Raw genomic sequence first — 17,037 nt, 5'->3', positions numbered from 1 at the left:
CTGGGGGTAGGGGGCTGAGGAGGGGGCGGAGGGAGGCCCTGGCCGCCTCCCGCCCCCACCCCCCCGCCCCCCGCACCACCTCTGATCCTCCTTCAGTTCCTCCCGATTCCCTGAATCTCAGCCTCTCACTCCTTGAGATATCACCTTACCCCCTCCTCGCACCTTCCTCCCTCCTGTTGGGGGCAGGCGGCTGCGAGGCAGTCCTTCCAGACCATTGTTTTCAACGGTCCCAGGGGTGCTTGTAATTTTTCCTAATTTAAGATGTTATTTTTCTTAAAAGGCTACCATCTCTCATTTCATGGAAGAAAGAAGATGAACTATAGAAGAAGGAAGGGCATACACTCTGAATGAGAGCCAGCGCCCCCAAGAAGGGGCGGATGGCAACCTTACACCGCAGAGCCGTGTGATCAAACTTTAAGTCATAGATGTTTGTGACAAATTATTGTACAGCTTGAAATGTTAATGAGCTGGGATAACTGGTCATATGTGGTCTCAGATGTTTGTTTTGCCCTTCTGCTAATTGTGATCTGTGACCGGGATACCAAATTCACTTCTCAATTGCTTTGTTGCCATATGGGAAGCAAACACCTCTTGTGTTTAGACACCTTAATGAAATCTAAGTGTCTTTTAGACTCTGCAGTATGCGGTGCTGTTTTTCATAAGATACTTTCAATGCCATTCTATTCATATTTCTAAGACCAAGAATATTTTTAAATCAAAACTTTTTTCTAGTAATAGACCACATTTTTAAAATCAGAATTTCTTTCCCCCAAAAACCCAAGCTTGTATGTGTGTGTGTGGTTTTCATAACATCTTTATGAAGAACATCACCACATACTTGAACTATGACTCACACTGATGAATTTTAAATCTAACTGGGCTCCATGAACTGTCGTATTTTCCAATCAGTACAGTTCTCTGTCGGCAGGCTGAATATTACCCAGGCTGTGCCCTTCTGTGTAATTAATATCAACAGTCCTTATTGCCTTGCTGTATTTTCTGCTCCCCACGAACAGCACAAAAGTGGCTCCATAATCTGGGTAGGTGTGAAACCGGAGGCAGCCGGACATTTGAGGTGACTGCTGGCGGCTGCAGGTAAGCTGACTCCGCAGAGACGGGCCTCTTCTCTTCTCTCCCAGAGTGACCCCAGAGGCTCTGGGGGCCCCGCCAGCGACAGTCGCGGAAGCACACTCTCTCGTTCTGCTGTGGGTGTGGGGACCTGTTTTATAACAGCACATGTGCTGTTTGTTATTGGACAGAATTACTAATAAAGTCAGGATCAGGCGGATGTTTACGTCTTGAGTGTTGACAGTCGTTTATAAAATGTTTGCAAACAATGATTTTAAGCGGAATGTAGCTTTCTGAAAAATTTGCATATCCTTCTTTTTCATACTTCGTCTTAGAAAGATGAAAACTTGGCAAAGCCTTTTGCAAATATTTTTTCCATTAGAGAAAATGAATTACTAACTCTGATCTTGAGCTTTACTCAGCTGTGAGATGAGAAGTTTTGCTTTAAATTTCCCTGAGGTCTTACCAAACCTATGTGTTCTGTGTTTCCTGCTTTTATATCGCCCCTTGCCTGGAATATACTTCAGAATCCTATAGGGCGGGGGAGTCTGGAGGAAACTCGGTTGGCCAGGAGTCGATCATTACTGAAGCCTGGTGCTGGGGACATGAAGTCCACTGTGGTTTGGTGTGTATTTCATGAGTTTGAAATGCTGTATTCTACAGTAAAACTATGTGAATGCAGAAACCCTCCAGTCCTGCCCTTGGATTTCTGCGGCAGCTGCCTTTGTTGTTCAGTCGCCCGGTTGTGTCCGACTCTTGGGGACAGATGTGTGTCGTAGTTATAGATCTGTGGTTCTCCACTGAGTCTTGGCTCAAATTTGACTTGTCTAGAGCCAAACTGGGGCTTCCCAGGTGGTGCTCATGGTAAAGAACCCACCTGCCAACGCAAAGATTCGGGTTTGATCCCTGGGTCGGGAAGATCCCCTGCAGGAGGAAGTAGCAGTGCACTCCGCATGTTTGCCTAGAGAATCCCATGGACAGAGGAGCCTATGGGCTACAGGCCGTGGGGTCACACAGAGTCGGACACAACTGAAGCGACTTAGCACACACAGGGCCAAACTGACAACCTTTCTTATGAAATCCTCTTTCCAATTTGCCTGTCGCCTGTGGTGTGGCTGCTTCCTGTGCTCCAGGTCCAGGGAGAGTCATCCAGACAGAACAGACCTGTGGCTGCCTAGGGGAGTTTGGGATTAGCTGCTGCAAACTAACCTATATATAGAGAGAGTGGATAAACAAGGTCCTCCTGCACAGCACAGGGAACTATATTCAACGCCCAGTGATAAAGCATAATGGAAAAAAGTGCATACGTGTGTATTGTGTACATGTGCAAAAGACTGTACACGTGCATAATTGAGGCACTTTGCAGCACAGCAGTAATTAATACGTCATTGTAAATCAACTATACTTCAATTTTTAAAAAGTCAGGGAGTCGCCATCAGCTCCTTTCTCTCTCTAGTCTCTGAATCAGCTCGGTCACCAAGTCCTTCTATTTTTTCATTCGAAATGTCTACATTCACGTGCTGCCTGGAAGCCAGGGGAAGCCATCACCTCAAGTCTAATTCTCCTAGCTGCTTCTGAACCGGATGAGCTCATTCTAGGAACCCTGTCTCTCTGGAGCTGTGCAGTCGGGAGCAGGAGGAGGTTTTCAGAGGATAACTGCATGACTTCCCTGACACTTCCTTGTACAGGAACTCACAGCTCTCTGCTGACGGCAGACCTGAGGCTTGTCTGGCATCCCTTCTCCAACTGAGTCCATGGGACAGCGGTCACCGCACTGCCCCCAGCCCCGACCAGGACCGCACTGCCCACCGCTGCTATGAGAGGAGACGTGCCTTGTTGCATCCAGGGACACGGCTCAGCCCCCCAAACGGCAGCCAGCCGTCAGGAACGCGTGTGTCGTGGGTGGTGCTCTCACCGCCCGGCACAGCTAGAGGAGAGCCAAGAATCTGCTAACGGAAGGACAGTTTGACATTTTGTTTGTTTTCTGTTTTAATGCCTGGTGATATTTACTTTGGGATCATAGAGGATGGTAAATGGTTGGAATTGGGAAATAATGACAAAGTGATTCTGAAACCAGGCAGCATCTTAGAGTTGACAAAGCTGCTGCCACGTGAGTTAGGCAACGGGGTACATTTAATTAAATGTGGTGCTTTGGGAAGGAAATTACGATGTCAGGGTTTTTAAGACGTTTCCCACAGAGTAGTTTATGACTTTTACAAATGAAAAAATATAAAAGATGCAGAAAATTCCTAACTGAAAATAACGTTTTACATATATGCATGACAGAGGATGAGACGGCTGGATGGCAAAACCGACTCAGACATGAGTTTGGGTAAACTCCGTGAGCTGGTGATGGAAAGGGAGGCCTGGCGTGCTGCGATTCTTGGGGTCGCAAAGAGTCGGACAGGACTGAGCGACTGAACTGAACTGAACTGATGTTTAAAAAAAGAGGAAGTATGTTTGGAAGAATAGTAATAAGGCAAACATGCAGCCTATAAGGAGAGAGCTGCAAGATTTCCACTGCACGCCCTTTTAAAACTGCACAACACGGGAGCGGAATCCGACAAGCGCATGTACACGTGTAACTGATGGGCTTTGCTGCGTGGCGGAAAGTGACAGCACTGTGATCAACTACACTCCCCAAATAAAACATTTGAAAAAGAAAAACAAACTACTAGATACAAAATAAAAAGTTTGTTAATACAAGGAAGTAATGTTATAGCATATGGAATATAGCCAATATTTTATAATAGCTTTACATAGAGCATAATCTGTAAAATACTGAATCGCTATGTTGTACACTTGAAACTAACATAATGCTGTAGATTATATCGAATTAAAAAAATAGTGTTCAAAAAATAAAATAATACAGACTTCATATTTATTTATGGATAAATGACTAAATTTCCTTGTAATTCTGTTAGATTTGGGGGTGGAGGGGGAGTGTGGAGTAAGTGTGTTTGTAAGGTTGGGGGGCGCCAGGAGCCGGTAAGGCGGAGCCCAGGACACAGGCATCAGCCCAGGGCCCCAGACCCGCAGGGATCAAAGCTGCACTGACGGATGGCCGGTGGTGGGGGTGAGGGAGGCCCCTCCGGAGAGCAGGGGTGGGGAGCAGAGAAAGGGAAGCCCCCTCACTGCCTGTCTTATTTCTCAGGGAAGACCTCTCCCCTCCTAGAAGGGGAAGCAGAAAGGAGACTTTCGCAGGGCAGAGGGCTACAGCAGGAATGGAAGCCTGGCGTTGAGAGAACGCTGGTCTGTCCGTGTGGACTCCACCTCCCCTCCCTGCACCTCCAGGGAGCAGGGTGGGGGGGCAGGCAGGAGCACCGCCCTCAGCCGCTCCCACCACCCTGCGGGCAGACCCTTGCCATCCTGACGACCCCACCCTGGCACACAGACAGCGCTCTGAGCCCATTGTGCCCTCGGGGAGGAAGGTGAGGAAGGAATATCAGGTGCCATGTTCCAGGAGAGGGCCAGATTACTAAAGACTCCGCCAGTTCAGGGAAACGACAGAAACCAGGCTAATGAAATTCAGTCTCAACGCTGGAAGGTCAGGTGTTGGGGCAGAATCCTTAATACGTTTAAATGGAGCTTTAACAGGGAGACTGCTGAGCTTGGTGAGGAAGGAACCCGGGGGCAAGATCATAACGTCATCCAGAGTCTAGCTGCCCACAGGGCTTCCCTCCAGGCCAGAGGGGTCCTGGGTCCTCGAGTACAGTCGCCTCTCACGTCTCATTGAGAATCCGGGGTACAATGCTGGGCTTGCAGCTACTCAGAAACGGAGTCTTATGTCACAGAGCAACAGAAGAGATAAGCGGGGCGGTTGGCCCGCAGCTCTGAACCTGGTGTAGTGTTTCTCAAAGGCATTCCACCCTCTTCCCCAGCTGGGCACAGAGAGAATCTGTCCCCTTTGGCTCATGTGTCGCGAGTTTCGAAGACGGGTCCCCGCGATTGCTCCCACTGGTTCCCTCCCTCTTTTGCTGACTCGGTTCTTCTTTTGCAACAGAGTTCCTAAATTAATTGCAGGGAGAAAGCCAGGGATTTGAACCGAGAAAAAGCATATGGAATGAATTTTGAAATTAGTATTGACTGAGCAGAGTCAGGTACATATGAGCTGCGAGCAGGCTACAACTTCGTGAAATCAGAAACAGCCTCAAACTACAGACCTGTCATCAGCAGGACCAATTAAAGCCCAGACACACGAGACGAGAGGCCACGGAGTGTGTGGCCAGAGATCGGAGCTGCAGGACTGTGCCCCCTTCGTCCAGCTAGAATGCCGTTATCCCACGACTGATTCTGAACGCACGTCATAAGGTCCTGCTCTCTTATCTCTACGTGCAGTGAGGGAGAGGGTGCCTGTACCCCTGCCCTGTCCAATACGGTGGCTCTCGGGCACTGAGGATGCGGCCGGCCCTGTAAGTGCAGGATACACACTGGGATGTCTGAGAGCCCAGAATCTCTCACTAATCATTTTGATATTGTCTGTCAGTGGATCAATGGGTAAAGAAGCCCACCACGTATATATGTACATACACAATGGAATACTACTCAGCCAGGAGAAGAACCAAGTTCCGCCACGTGCAGCACAGACGGACTTGTAAGGCGCTGAGTTAGGAAAAGACAAATGCCGCGTGGGGTCACGTGCACCGAGAGTCTGAACAGTACAACCGACTAGCGAATGTAACAAAAAGAGACAGACCCACAGATACAGGGAACAAACCAATGGTTAGCCGTAGAGGGGGGGGAGGGGCGGGACATAATAGGGGCCGTAGAGGGGGGAAGGGGGCGGGACAAAATAGGGGCCGTAGAGGGAGGGAGGGGGGCGGGACATAGTAGGGGCCGTAGAGGGGGGGAGGGGGGAGGGGGGAGGGGGGAGGGGGGAGGGGGGAGGGGCGGGACATAATAGGGGCCGTAGAGGGGGGGGAGGGGGCGGGACATAGTAGGGGCCCTAGAGGGAGGGAGGGAGGGGGCGGGACATAATAGGGGTGGGGGGTAAGAGGTCAGACTACTCTGCATAAAATAAATAAGCTCCGAGGATGTGTTACACACAGGGGGTGTAACCAATGTTTTATAGGAGTTATAAATGGAGTGTGGTCTTTCAAAAGTGTGATCACTGTGGCACACTGTATGTGCAATTACGTTGTTCACAATTATATAACATTGTAACTCGGCGATACCTCAATTAAAAATTTTAGGTTAATTATGTATTGAAATGGCATTTCTGATATGTTGGGTTAAATAAAATATATTATTAAAAAGAATTACCCTTTTCTTTTCCTTTTCTTCCTATGGCTGCTCTGAGATTTAAATTTCTTTGGGCCATGCCCTGTCGCGTGGGGAGTCTTAGTGCCCCGACCAGGGGTCGAAGGCAGCACCTCTGTATTAGCAGCAGAGAGTCTTAGCCTCTGGACAGCAGGCCCGTCTCTGCTTTACGGTTCGCAGTTCTCATTATACTGCACAGCCTGCTTTCAGCATTCACACAGGGGGACAGATTTCTAGGCCCGCAGACTTCATTCCCCTTGTTAAACTCAGGAGACGGAGCAAACCGATCAGTCAGAAGTCTGTTTTCGCTTTCTTTTCTCAGGAAGATAAAGTCAGACTGCTCAGGCCTGATATTGTTGTCCTCTGGAGTGGACATTTGGGGCCAGTGAATGGTGGTGATTTAATTAATAATATTGGAGACACGCAGCTGGGAGAAATAAAGGACAGTGGAGAAGACTAGTTCTTTGGGCATTGTTTCATATCATTTCATATGAATTAAACCCATAAAGTGCACACAAACCCATCACGGCGTGGGCAAACACTGTCATCACAGAGAGCAGAGAACTCCACCCTTATTCATCCCCGCGTCGCCAGAACTGAGAAACATTAATCCAAATGGAACACTACACTCTCTGTTGCATCCGGACCGTTGGATCTGAAAAAGAAACGCACAACTCTTTCTGATGCCGGATTTCTTTTTTTCCTGCCCTGAGTGACTCAGAGAACAGACTGTGGTCTAAGAGAAAAAAAAAAATTAAGCCTTCTGCAAACAAGCAAAGGCCTCTGGACGGGTGTGGAATCATTCATGAAGCTGCACGGCTGGTGAGCACGCCCTTCTCCCACTGCAAGCCTGTGATGGATAATTCTTGCTGTCCAGGTGGCCTCTTGTTTGGCAGCTGCCCTCTGAAAGCCACAAGTGAGGCAAGCAGTCACTTGGCACAATCTTTTTTATGCTGTTTTTTAAGTGAGAAGACTGATTAATGTGAACAGACTAACTTTGTATCAGTTTAGACAGTTCTGTATCCTCAATTTACCAGTGAATGCTGGTAAATTACAATTTACCAGTAAATGCTATGTAAATATAAACTACCTGGGGCTTAAGATGGAGAGCTGAATATTTATAGAATTCAACATTCTTACCGAGACCATGTTTTTAAACTTGTTGAAAGTTAAGTGACACCCAACTCATTCCCCACTTCAGAAAAACAGCTCCACTTGTACTTGGAAGCGTCAGCAGCGTTTTTAACAAGATGTCAGAAGTGACCTTGGGCCGTGTTGGCAAACCACCGTGGGGAGAAGACACCTGAGTGAAGGTCAAGCTCAGTCTTTTTTAAAAAAAACAGAAGCGTTCTTCGTGAGTCCTTCCCAGAGCTCCCTTTAGGTAGAAATAGGTTACCCGGTAGGCTTTGGGTTGCCGAGGGATCTAAATCTTCCTAATCTTCTCTGGAATGAAACCAGCAAACCATTCAAAGAGAAAAGAGTGTCTGGAACATTGACTAATCCCTGAGTCCTTTTCTTTTTCTATTAAAAAAAGGATTACTTGCTTAATGTAATTGTTTCTTTTTAAAATTCCTGGCAGTGTTGCTAAACGTATTTCGCTGATGTCGCTGAGTTATAATAAAGATTTCATCAGGCACATACAAACGCAAGCCTGTGATGTGCCTGCTTCTAAGACTCTCGGTCTAACGTGTATCAGAATTTAGAGAGAAAATACAAAATACTACAGATTTAAAACCACCCTTGAAAGTGAAATCGTTCAGTCGTGTGCGACTCTTCGTGACCCCGTGGACTGTAACCTGCCAGGCTCCTCCATCCATGGGATTCAAACCACCCTTACGTTTAACTCCTGTGCTTATCACAGTGTCACAGAAATGTGAGACCCAGAAAGAATCTTTGTAAAAACAGCAGTTCAGGGCAGCCCTGCAGGGCACCAGGGAGGAAGCCCCATTCTCTGAGTTCTGAACTTGGCTCTGTGACTTAAACAGGCCAATACTACCAGGCAGATGATCTGACTGCCTGGAAACTCAGTCTTCTCATATGCAAAACAGCAGTAATATGATCATCACACCACCCGTATAGGGTTGTGGAGATTAAATGAGATAACGGGCACACCTTAAATAAAGAAGGGATTTAGGAATTGCTGGCTTATTGGGTAATTTAGAGACTTCCCTGGTGGCTCAGATGGTAAAGAATCTCTCTGCAACACAGGAGACCTGGGTTCAATCCCTGGGTTGGGAAGGTTCCCTGGAGAAGGGGACAGCTACCCACTCCAGTACTCTTGCCTGGAGAATTCCATGGACAGAGGAACCTGGAGGGCCACAGTCCATGGGGTCGCAGAGAGTCTGACATGACTGAGCAACTTTCAGCCTCACTGGATAACTTAATGCAGAAATTGGTTTCAGAGGTGAGGGAACTAGACAGGGAGACCTGCCTCGGGTCCCTCCACGGGGCGGTGATGGAGCTCAGCTCTGATCACTTTTCCTCCACGGCTATTCTGGGCTTTAAAACTAATTCCCATAGTCCTGTTGCACTTTTTCCTTATTTTTTTTTTATCACGGAGACTAAAATGCAACCAAATACAAACATCTGTAGATGTTGTTTTTTTCTCTTTTTTGTACAGCCAGATAACATACCCTTATTTTAATAATTTAAAAATCATGAATTTGGATAAATTGCAATAGATTTGTGTGCTATGACCATAAGAGGAGAGTGAAAAAGTTAATCAGTTTTCTTTATCTTAACATGATAGAAGTCTTTGAATGTGCTCGCTTTACTTCTGAACACTTTCTACATGTTTTCTTTTGGTTTGTCTCCCTCTGGTGGATTAAAGAAGTTCAGTTCAGTCTCTCAGCCACGTCCGACTGCGACCCCATGGACTGCAGCACGCCAGGCCTCCCTGTCCATCACCAACTCCAGGAGTTCACTCAGACTCACATCCATCAAGTCAGTGATGCCATCCAACCATCTCATCCTCTGTCGTCCCCTTCTCCTCCTGCCCCCAATCCCTCTCAGCATCAGGGTCTTTTCCAATGAGTCGGTTCTTCACATCTGGCCAAAGTACTGGAGTTTCAGCTTCAGCATCAGTCCTTCCAATGAATATTCAGGACTAATCTCCTTTAGGATGGATTAGTTGGATTTTCTTGCAGTCCAGGGGACTCTCAAGAGTCTTCTCCAACACCACAGTTCAAAAGCATCAATTCTTTGGCGCTCAGCTTTCTTTATAGTCCTCTCACATCCACACATGACTACTGGAAAAACCATAGCTTTAACTATGACCTTTGTTGGCAAAGTAATGTCTCTGATTTTTAATATGCTATCTAGGTTGGTTGTAGCTTTTCTTCCAAGGAGTAAGCGTCTTTTAATTTCATGGCTGCAGTCACAATCTGCAGTGATTTTGGAGCCCAGAAAAATAAAGTCAGCCACTCTTTCCACTGTTTCCCCATCTATTTGGCATGAAGTGATGGGACCAGATGCTATGATCTTAGTTTTCTGAATGTCAAGTTTTAAGCCAACTTTTTCACTCTCCTCTTTCACTTTCATCAAGAGACTCTTTAGTTCTTCGCTTTCTGCCATAAGGGTGGTGTCATGTACATATCTGAGGTTATTGATATTTCTCCCAGCAATCTTGATTCCAGCTTGTGCTTCTTCCAGCCCAGCGTTTCTCATAATGTTCTCTGCATGTAAGTTAAATAAGTAGGGTGACAATATACAGCCTTGACGTACTCCTTTCCTATTTGGAACCAGTTTGTTGTTACATGTCCAGTTCTAACTGTTGCTTCTTGACCTGCATACAGATTTCTTAGGAGGCAGATCAGATCATCTGGTACTGCCATCTTTTTAAGAATTTTTTAAGAATTTTCCAGTCTGCTGTGATCCACGCTGTCAAAGGCTTTGGCGTCGTCAATAAAGCAAAATGCATCAATTAAGATTTACAGTCATGTGCCGTCTGTTTCTAATAATTTCTCTTACATTGTCTGGTTTGGGTTTTCCAGTTATTATTGACATCTCTTCCTTTTACAGGCTAAGAAGCCAAGGGATAGAGAGGTAAAGTGATCCGAGTGGCAAGCAGATTGTATGACTTTAGATTCCTGGAGGAGCTATTATTTTAATGAGTCAAATCTGAAGACAGGTTTGAACTACAGGGCGTTTTAACCAGCAGCTGTGTCATAGTGAGGAAATATTCCGTCTGCCTGAACCGGGGGGAGGGGCAGTGCTCTGAGACCACATGTATGGATGTTGGAGGAGATGACGTGTCCCCAGAGTCTAGGCTAGAGGCCCCAGGGCTTGAGATGAAGTGCAGTGCCTGCGGGCTGCTCACCCTTGAACCTGTTGTGGTCACATCTGCATTTTCTAGACTCCTTTTTATTTTTAGTTCAATATTATTTTTTTTAAATTAAGTATAGTTGATTTACAATACCATGTTAGTTTCAGGCGTATAGAGTCCTTTTTCTTGTCTTCCATCAAAAAGCATAGAAGATCTGAAGTTCTAAAAAATGTTAATCATATCAGAGCAGAATGGAGATTAGTTCTGCTTCCCCTTGAAGATGGTTTTTCATTGCTCTCTCCTGATTTTTAATAGGGTCCAGCAAGTCCAGCACAAAAGAACGAGCTATTTCATCTTGCGGTTATTTCTAGGGATTAAGTCATAATCCTTAACCTTCGTAAAGTAAAATGTGTCATCATTGTAGCAGACGGCCTGTGCATGCATGATTGCAGCTCGTCAGCACTGGCCAGGGCTTTGCAGCATTTTGGAGAATGTTTTTAGGTGATGCAATTTAGTAGCTTACATTTGTAGAGCATAATCCTGTACCCAGCTCCGCACTAAGCACTTTGCATGCATAATCTAATTTAATCCTCACATGACTCTCTAAGGTAGGTGGCATTTGCATCTGCAATTCCCAGATGCAGAAGCGGAGGTCCCCCAAAGTGACTTTCCCTGCTGGTGAGCTGTGGGCAGGATCTGAAGAGAGGAGCACCTTCTCAGTGTAATAAATAAAAGACCGAAATCCCTCTTGCGTAACCTGGAGCCGGCTCACAGGGGGCCCTTGATTCTGTTGAGGATTGTTCCCATAGTTGGAATTAAATCAGGAGCTTCATGCAGAGCAAGAAGGAGAAGAGGGAAGTGTGTCCAGGAAGCGTGTCCTGTGAAGGGGCTCTGTGCCAGGCACAGGGGCCCAGGGCGACACAGACAAAGCCCTGCTCCGTCCTGTGCTCACAGTCTGGGGCGGAAGCAGGTCCTTAGGCCATGCACTGTCTGCTAGTAATTTGTAATTGTAATTGTAATGACTTTAATTGTTGTAATAGAATTTATTATCTTTCTGCCTTATTTTTAACCATTTGATGCATGCTCTCATGGTAACCCATGGAGAGTTTTTCTGTTTGGGGCCCACAAACTATTTGGTTTCTACTGAAACATTTTCTAAGAATAAATTTTTGTAGTTCAGTAACTAGGGAAAAGAATATGAATCTCTTTATGTTTCCTTCTATAAATGATCATATTGCTTTCTAGAGGGGTCTGGTATTTACTCAGCAAGTATTTATTAAGCTTCTTTTACATGTCAGACCTTACACTAAGCAGTAGGGATAGAAGTGAGTGGGTGTACACACAAAGATAATTCAGATAAAAATAAACTGTAAAACCCAGCCATTAAATACAACTGTAAAAAAAAAAAAGTTTAGGTATAAGTGTAAAAAAAAAAAGTTTTAAAATTTCAGTACCAGTGATTTTTGCATCAGAATTAAAAGTGCACATTTCTAGCAACAGAAATTGGTAAGCTGCTTGAGAGGAGGGTCCACAACCACTCACTTCTACCCTTACTGCTTAGTCTAAGGTCTGACTGTAAAAGAAGCTTAATAAATACTTGTTGAGTAAATAGTGAAAGAGGAGAGTGAAAAAGTTGGCTTAAAGCTCAACATTCAGAAAACTAAGATCATGGAATCCAATCTGGTCACTTCATGGCAAACAGATGCGGAAACAGTGGAAACAGTGGCTGACTTTATTTTTCGGGGCTCCAAAATCACTGCAGCTGGCGATTGCAGCCATGAAATTAAAAGACGCTTACTCCTTGGAAGGAAAGTTGTGACCAACCTAGACAGCATATTCAAAAGCAGAGACATTACATAGTCAACAAAGGTCCGTCTAGTCAAGGCTATGGTTTTTCCAGTGGTCATGTATGGATGTGAGAGTTGGACTGTGAAGAAAGCTGAGTGCCGAAGAATTGATGCTTTTGAACTGTGGTGTTGGAGAAGACTCTTGAGAGTCCCTTGGACTGCAAGGAGATCCAACCAGTCCATCCTAAAGGAAATCAGTCCTGGGTGTTCATTGGAAGGACTGATGCTGAAGCTGAAACTCTAATACTTTGGCCACCTGATGTGAAGAGTTGACTCACTGGAAAAGACCCTGATGCTGGGAAAGTTTGAGGGCAGGAGGAGAAGGGGATGACAGAGGATGAGATGGTTGGATGGCATCACCAACTCAATGGACATGAGTTTGAGAAAGCTCCAGGAGTTGGAGATGGACAGGGAGGCCTGGCATGTTGTGGTTCATGGGTCACATGAGTCGGACATGACTGAGCAACTGAACTGAACTATTTCTACTTATAAACTTCTCTTACTTGTAATATTGAAAGGTATCTTTATATCTTGTCATATTTAATGTGTTTTTCTAGCTTACTACATTTTATTTTCATTGTTTTGAACTATATATGAGTTTAGAATTTTTATGTATGTGTTTGTCAGTCTTCTCCTTTGCTGTATCTTCCTTTGCTCTCTAAACTTGATTACTTTCCCATTGACCTGATAAATACTACATTCTTTTTTTCTGATGGTTGCTCTATAACTTAATGTCAATAAATTTTAGAATGATTTTTAGAGAGAGTTTTAGAATGAGCATTTTATTATACATTCAATTTTTCTATACATTCAGAGTCCATTCTAATTTCTCTTTCTATCCCACTGAATCTAATTTCTTTATCTGCACTTTTCGTTATTTAAAAAAGTTACTTAAAAATATCTTTTCGACTAGAGTTCGTCTCGTTCACCTGGTTAGTTTTCAGCAAGTATACTTATTTTTTCGTGCTTCAAAACCTTATTAGGATATTTCTAGAAACTGAGTTATATTTCACGAGGTGGGCTTGTAATTCTAGTTGCACCGCCAGCTAGTTGTCTAATTTTTCACAAGTTTAACTGTAAACCTCAGCCCATCCTTGGTAAACTGGGGGATCATGTTAATATTCACCTGGTAAGGGATTCAGGATTAAATGAAAAACTTCCATCTAAGACATTCAGCGCACTTCCCATCACTAGGCTTTGCACAGGAAATCCTAGAAAACCGTGAGTGGCTCTGGCTACCGTGGGGGCAAGCGGTTATTTCTGCACAGAGAAGTCCTGGGGAGACGCGGACGGACGGTGCTCATTTTGCTCCGGGGCTGGACAAGCGCATCAACGTCCGGGTCCTCCGCCAAGCCCCACGAGCGCACCTCCGCTCCCTCTCGAGCGCGTCCCCGCCGCCCGCGTCCCTGCTCCAGGACGGCAGCGCCCCGCGCGGCGCGCGCAGCCCGGGGGGGCGGGGCCGTTGCCTAGGAGATGCGCGCGCGTTTCCTGGAAGACGTGCGTGCGCGGCGCCCGGCAGCCAATCGGAGGGCGGGGCGCGCATTCAAACGCGGAGCGGCTGCGAAGGCGTGAGCCGCGCGAGGAGGCCGGAGCCTGCGAGGTGGGGGCTGCGGTCTGGGGGCGGCGCGTCGGTGCGGGCGAGGGTGGGGTGGGTGGACAGCTCGGGAGTCCGGGAGGGCCGAGGGTCCCCGGGGACGGGTGCGAGGGTCCCCAAGTGGGGCGGGCCGGGGTTCTCCCGGGAGGGCCGGGGGCGGGATCGGGCCGCGCCCTCCCCGCCGCCGACTCCTCGGAGGGCGTCTTCGGGGCGCGTGGCCGCCGGGCGGCGGGGTGGCCTCTCGGAACCCACTGCGGGGTCTGGGCACCCCTTCCCTCCAGTGTCCCGGGGCACACCCCCGCCCCTCCTCAGACCCAGAGCTGTCCTGCTCCTTGTAAATACCAGCCGGTTTTCAGCTGCGGGTCAAGTCCTCAGTCTCTTCTTGCTTCTGTATTTACTTCCGCATCAGGAAATCATTAACTAAAAGATTGCCTGCTTTTAGTTAGAAGGTGATGGGAGATGCTTCGATCCTGGCATGATTGTTAATGATTTAGAACTTGCACAGGTTACTTAAAAATGAACCTCTGTTGTTTTGTACCTCCAGAGTCATGATCTCTGGGGTTGAATTTAAAAATACGATGGTTAGTTGCTGTATTAGCAGGAAGAGTCTATGTGGGACCAGCAGAGAGCTGCAGCTCCGGGCGAGCTTCAGGTGGGGACCAGCCCAGGAGAGGGGCAGCTGGTCCCGCCTCCCAGATTGTGTGGGCTCAGGGAGACCACGCAGCCAGTCTCCTGAATGTTTTGTTTCATTGAAGAGTTATACCTGTGCTATATTGTAGCCCGTTATGTGTGCAATAGTATTATGTCTAAAGAACAATGTATATACCTTCATTTAGAATACTTGGTTGGTAAAAATGGTAACCATCATCAGAACCTTCAGGGAGTCCTCCTACTAACATCAAAGACCTCTGGCCACAGATCACCTTGACCAGTAGCATCTAATGGAAACGTTTAAAGTGTTGTGAGAATTTCCAGAGTGCGACACAGACCTGAAGTGAGCAGATGCTCGCTTGGGAAAATGGCACTGACTTGTTGACACACGGTTGCTACAGACATCCACTTTGTAAAAAAAAAATGCAGAAGGGGCAACAAAGTGAAGCCCCTAAGCCAGATGAGTCCTGCCTGTGGAGAGGAGAGAATTCAATGACAGTCCATCGGAGGAGAGGGACAGCCTGGGTGGTGATGACCTCCTAGTGGCTGAACTGCTAGTTTTTCATTGACTGGGCCGTTGCTAGGTGAGGACGAAACCTTTCTTCCTCTTTGCCCTGGGATGTGAAGTAGCTTCTTCCTGTAGAGTCTGTGAATATAGCAAGGGATAAAACATGAGAGCTCCTGTTCAGATACCCTCCACCCCTGCCCCTCGCTCTGTTTTAAATGAGGGTTCCTTTATTTGCCTTCACAATGGAATAGTTTCATCATATGTCATTTTGCAAGTTAGAATCAGACATGCAAATTTAAAGACTTATTTACATCAGTATAACCAGTTGGTTGCAGCGTTGACGGGAAGCCAGACCTCTTCGCTGTCTCTGTTGTTCTCTTTTCTTCTCAACATGACTGTTGCTGCTGCTGCTGCTAAGTCGCTTCAGTCGTGTCCGACTCTTGTGCGACCCCGTAGACGGCAGCCCACCAGGCTCCGCTGTCCCTGGGATTCTCCAGGCAAGAACACTGGAGTGGGTTGCCATTTCCTTCTCCAATGGATGTAAGTGAAAAATGAAAGTGAAGTTGCTCAGTTGTGTCCGACTCTTAGAGACCCCATGGACTGCAGCCCACCAGGCTTCTCCGTCCATGGGATTTTCCAGGCAAGAGTACTGGAGTGGGGTTGCCATTGCCTTCTCCTTAACTACTGGATAGATATTGTTGACATATATTTGCTTACATACCTGTCAACTGTGTTGTCTAACTGCTAGAGGGCAGGCTGAATACTTAACTGATCTTGCACAAGTTTTCTCAGCACAAGCAATTACTTTACAGTGCTTGTGTTTCTTGGCTCTGGTACTTACTTGGGTATGCTCTGCCTTGTGACACTCTCAAACTCATTGCCCTGAGGCATTCTTGCATGTCATGTGCGTTCAGCACGTGCAGAAATGCTTCACTCCAGTCTTTAACTTTGGTGCTGGGGTGTCTGTTAGTCCCCCTCGCTGCTCCCCAAACTGGGGGGCACTTAAAAAAAATCCCTGCTGACATGTTCTCTTTTCTAGCATTTATCATTTTAACCATTTTAAATGTACATCCTTAAATATATGGTCATCACTGCCATCCACCCCATAACTCTTGTTATCTGGTTTATCTGAAATTCTACATCTATTAAATAATAACTCTCCATTCTCCCTTCCCTAGCCACCACCATTATACTTTCTGCTGATGATTTTAAGTACTATAAGTACTTGATATAAGTGGTATCATATATTATTTGTCTTTTTGGGACTGGCTTATTTCACTTAATATAATGTCCTCAAGGTTCACCAATATTGTAGCATATTGCAGAATTTGTTTCCTTTTTAAGGCTGAATAATTTTCCATTGTATGAATATACCACGTTTTGGTAAGCCATTCATTTGTCAGTGGATATTTGAGTTGCTTCCCCATTTTCTCTATTATGAATAATGCTGCTGTGAACATGGGTATGCCAGTATCTCTTCATGTGAGGCCCTGCTCTCAGTCCTTTTTGGTGTATACCCAGAAGTGGAATTGCTAGATCATATGCTAATTTGGTGGCACTAGTAAAGAACCTGCCTGCCAGTGCAGGAGACATAAGACAGGTGGGCTCGATCCTTGGGTTGGGAAGATCCCCTGGAAGATAGCGTGGCAACCCAGTCTAGTATTCTTGCCTGGACAGTTCCACAGACAGCGGAGTCTGGTGGACTACAGTCCCTGGGGTCGCAAAGAGTCAGGACACAACTGAAGTGACTTAGTATATGCTAATTTTAATTTTTTGAGGCCATCCATACTGTTTTTCACAGTAATCCAAGTCTATGCCCTAACCAGTAATGCTGAAGAAGCTTAAG

General features: G+C 46.3%; 1 protein-coding gene across 1 annotated transcript in view; it reads left to right on the top strand.

Annotated features, from left to right (window-relative positions):
- Positions 1-13,995: 13,995 nt before the first annotated feature.
- Positions 13,996-17,037, top strand: part of KIF14 (kinesin family member 14) — a 49,566-nt gene continuing 46,524 nt past the window's right edge. Inside the window, exon 1 of the mRNA XM_070768742.1 lies at positions 13,996-14,038. The gene's annotated coding sequence lies outside the window, so the exon portion shown is untranslated. The remainder of the gene's footprint in view (positions 14,039-17,037) is intronic.

Source organism: Bos indicus, chromosome 16 (assembly GCF_029378745.1).
Source record: "Bos indicus isolate NIAB-ARS_2022 breed Sahiwal x Tharparkar chromosome 16, NIAB-ARS_B.indTharparkar_mat_pri_1.0, whole genome shotgun sequence".
Lineage (NCBI taxonomy): Eukaryota > Metazoa > Chordata > Mammalia > Artiodactyla > Bovidae > Bos > Bos indicus.
The sequence above is the reverse complement of the archived record's forward strand: the minus strand, read 5'-3'. Positions and strand labels throughout refer to the sequence as shown.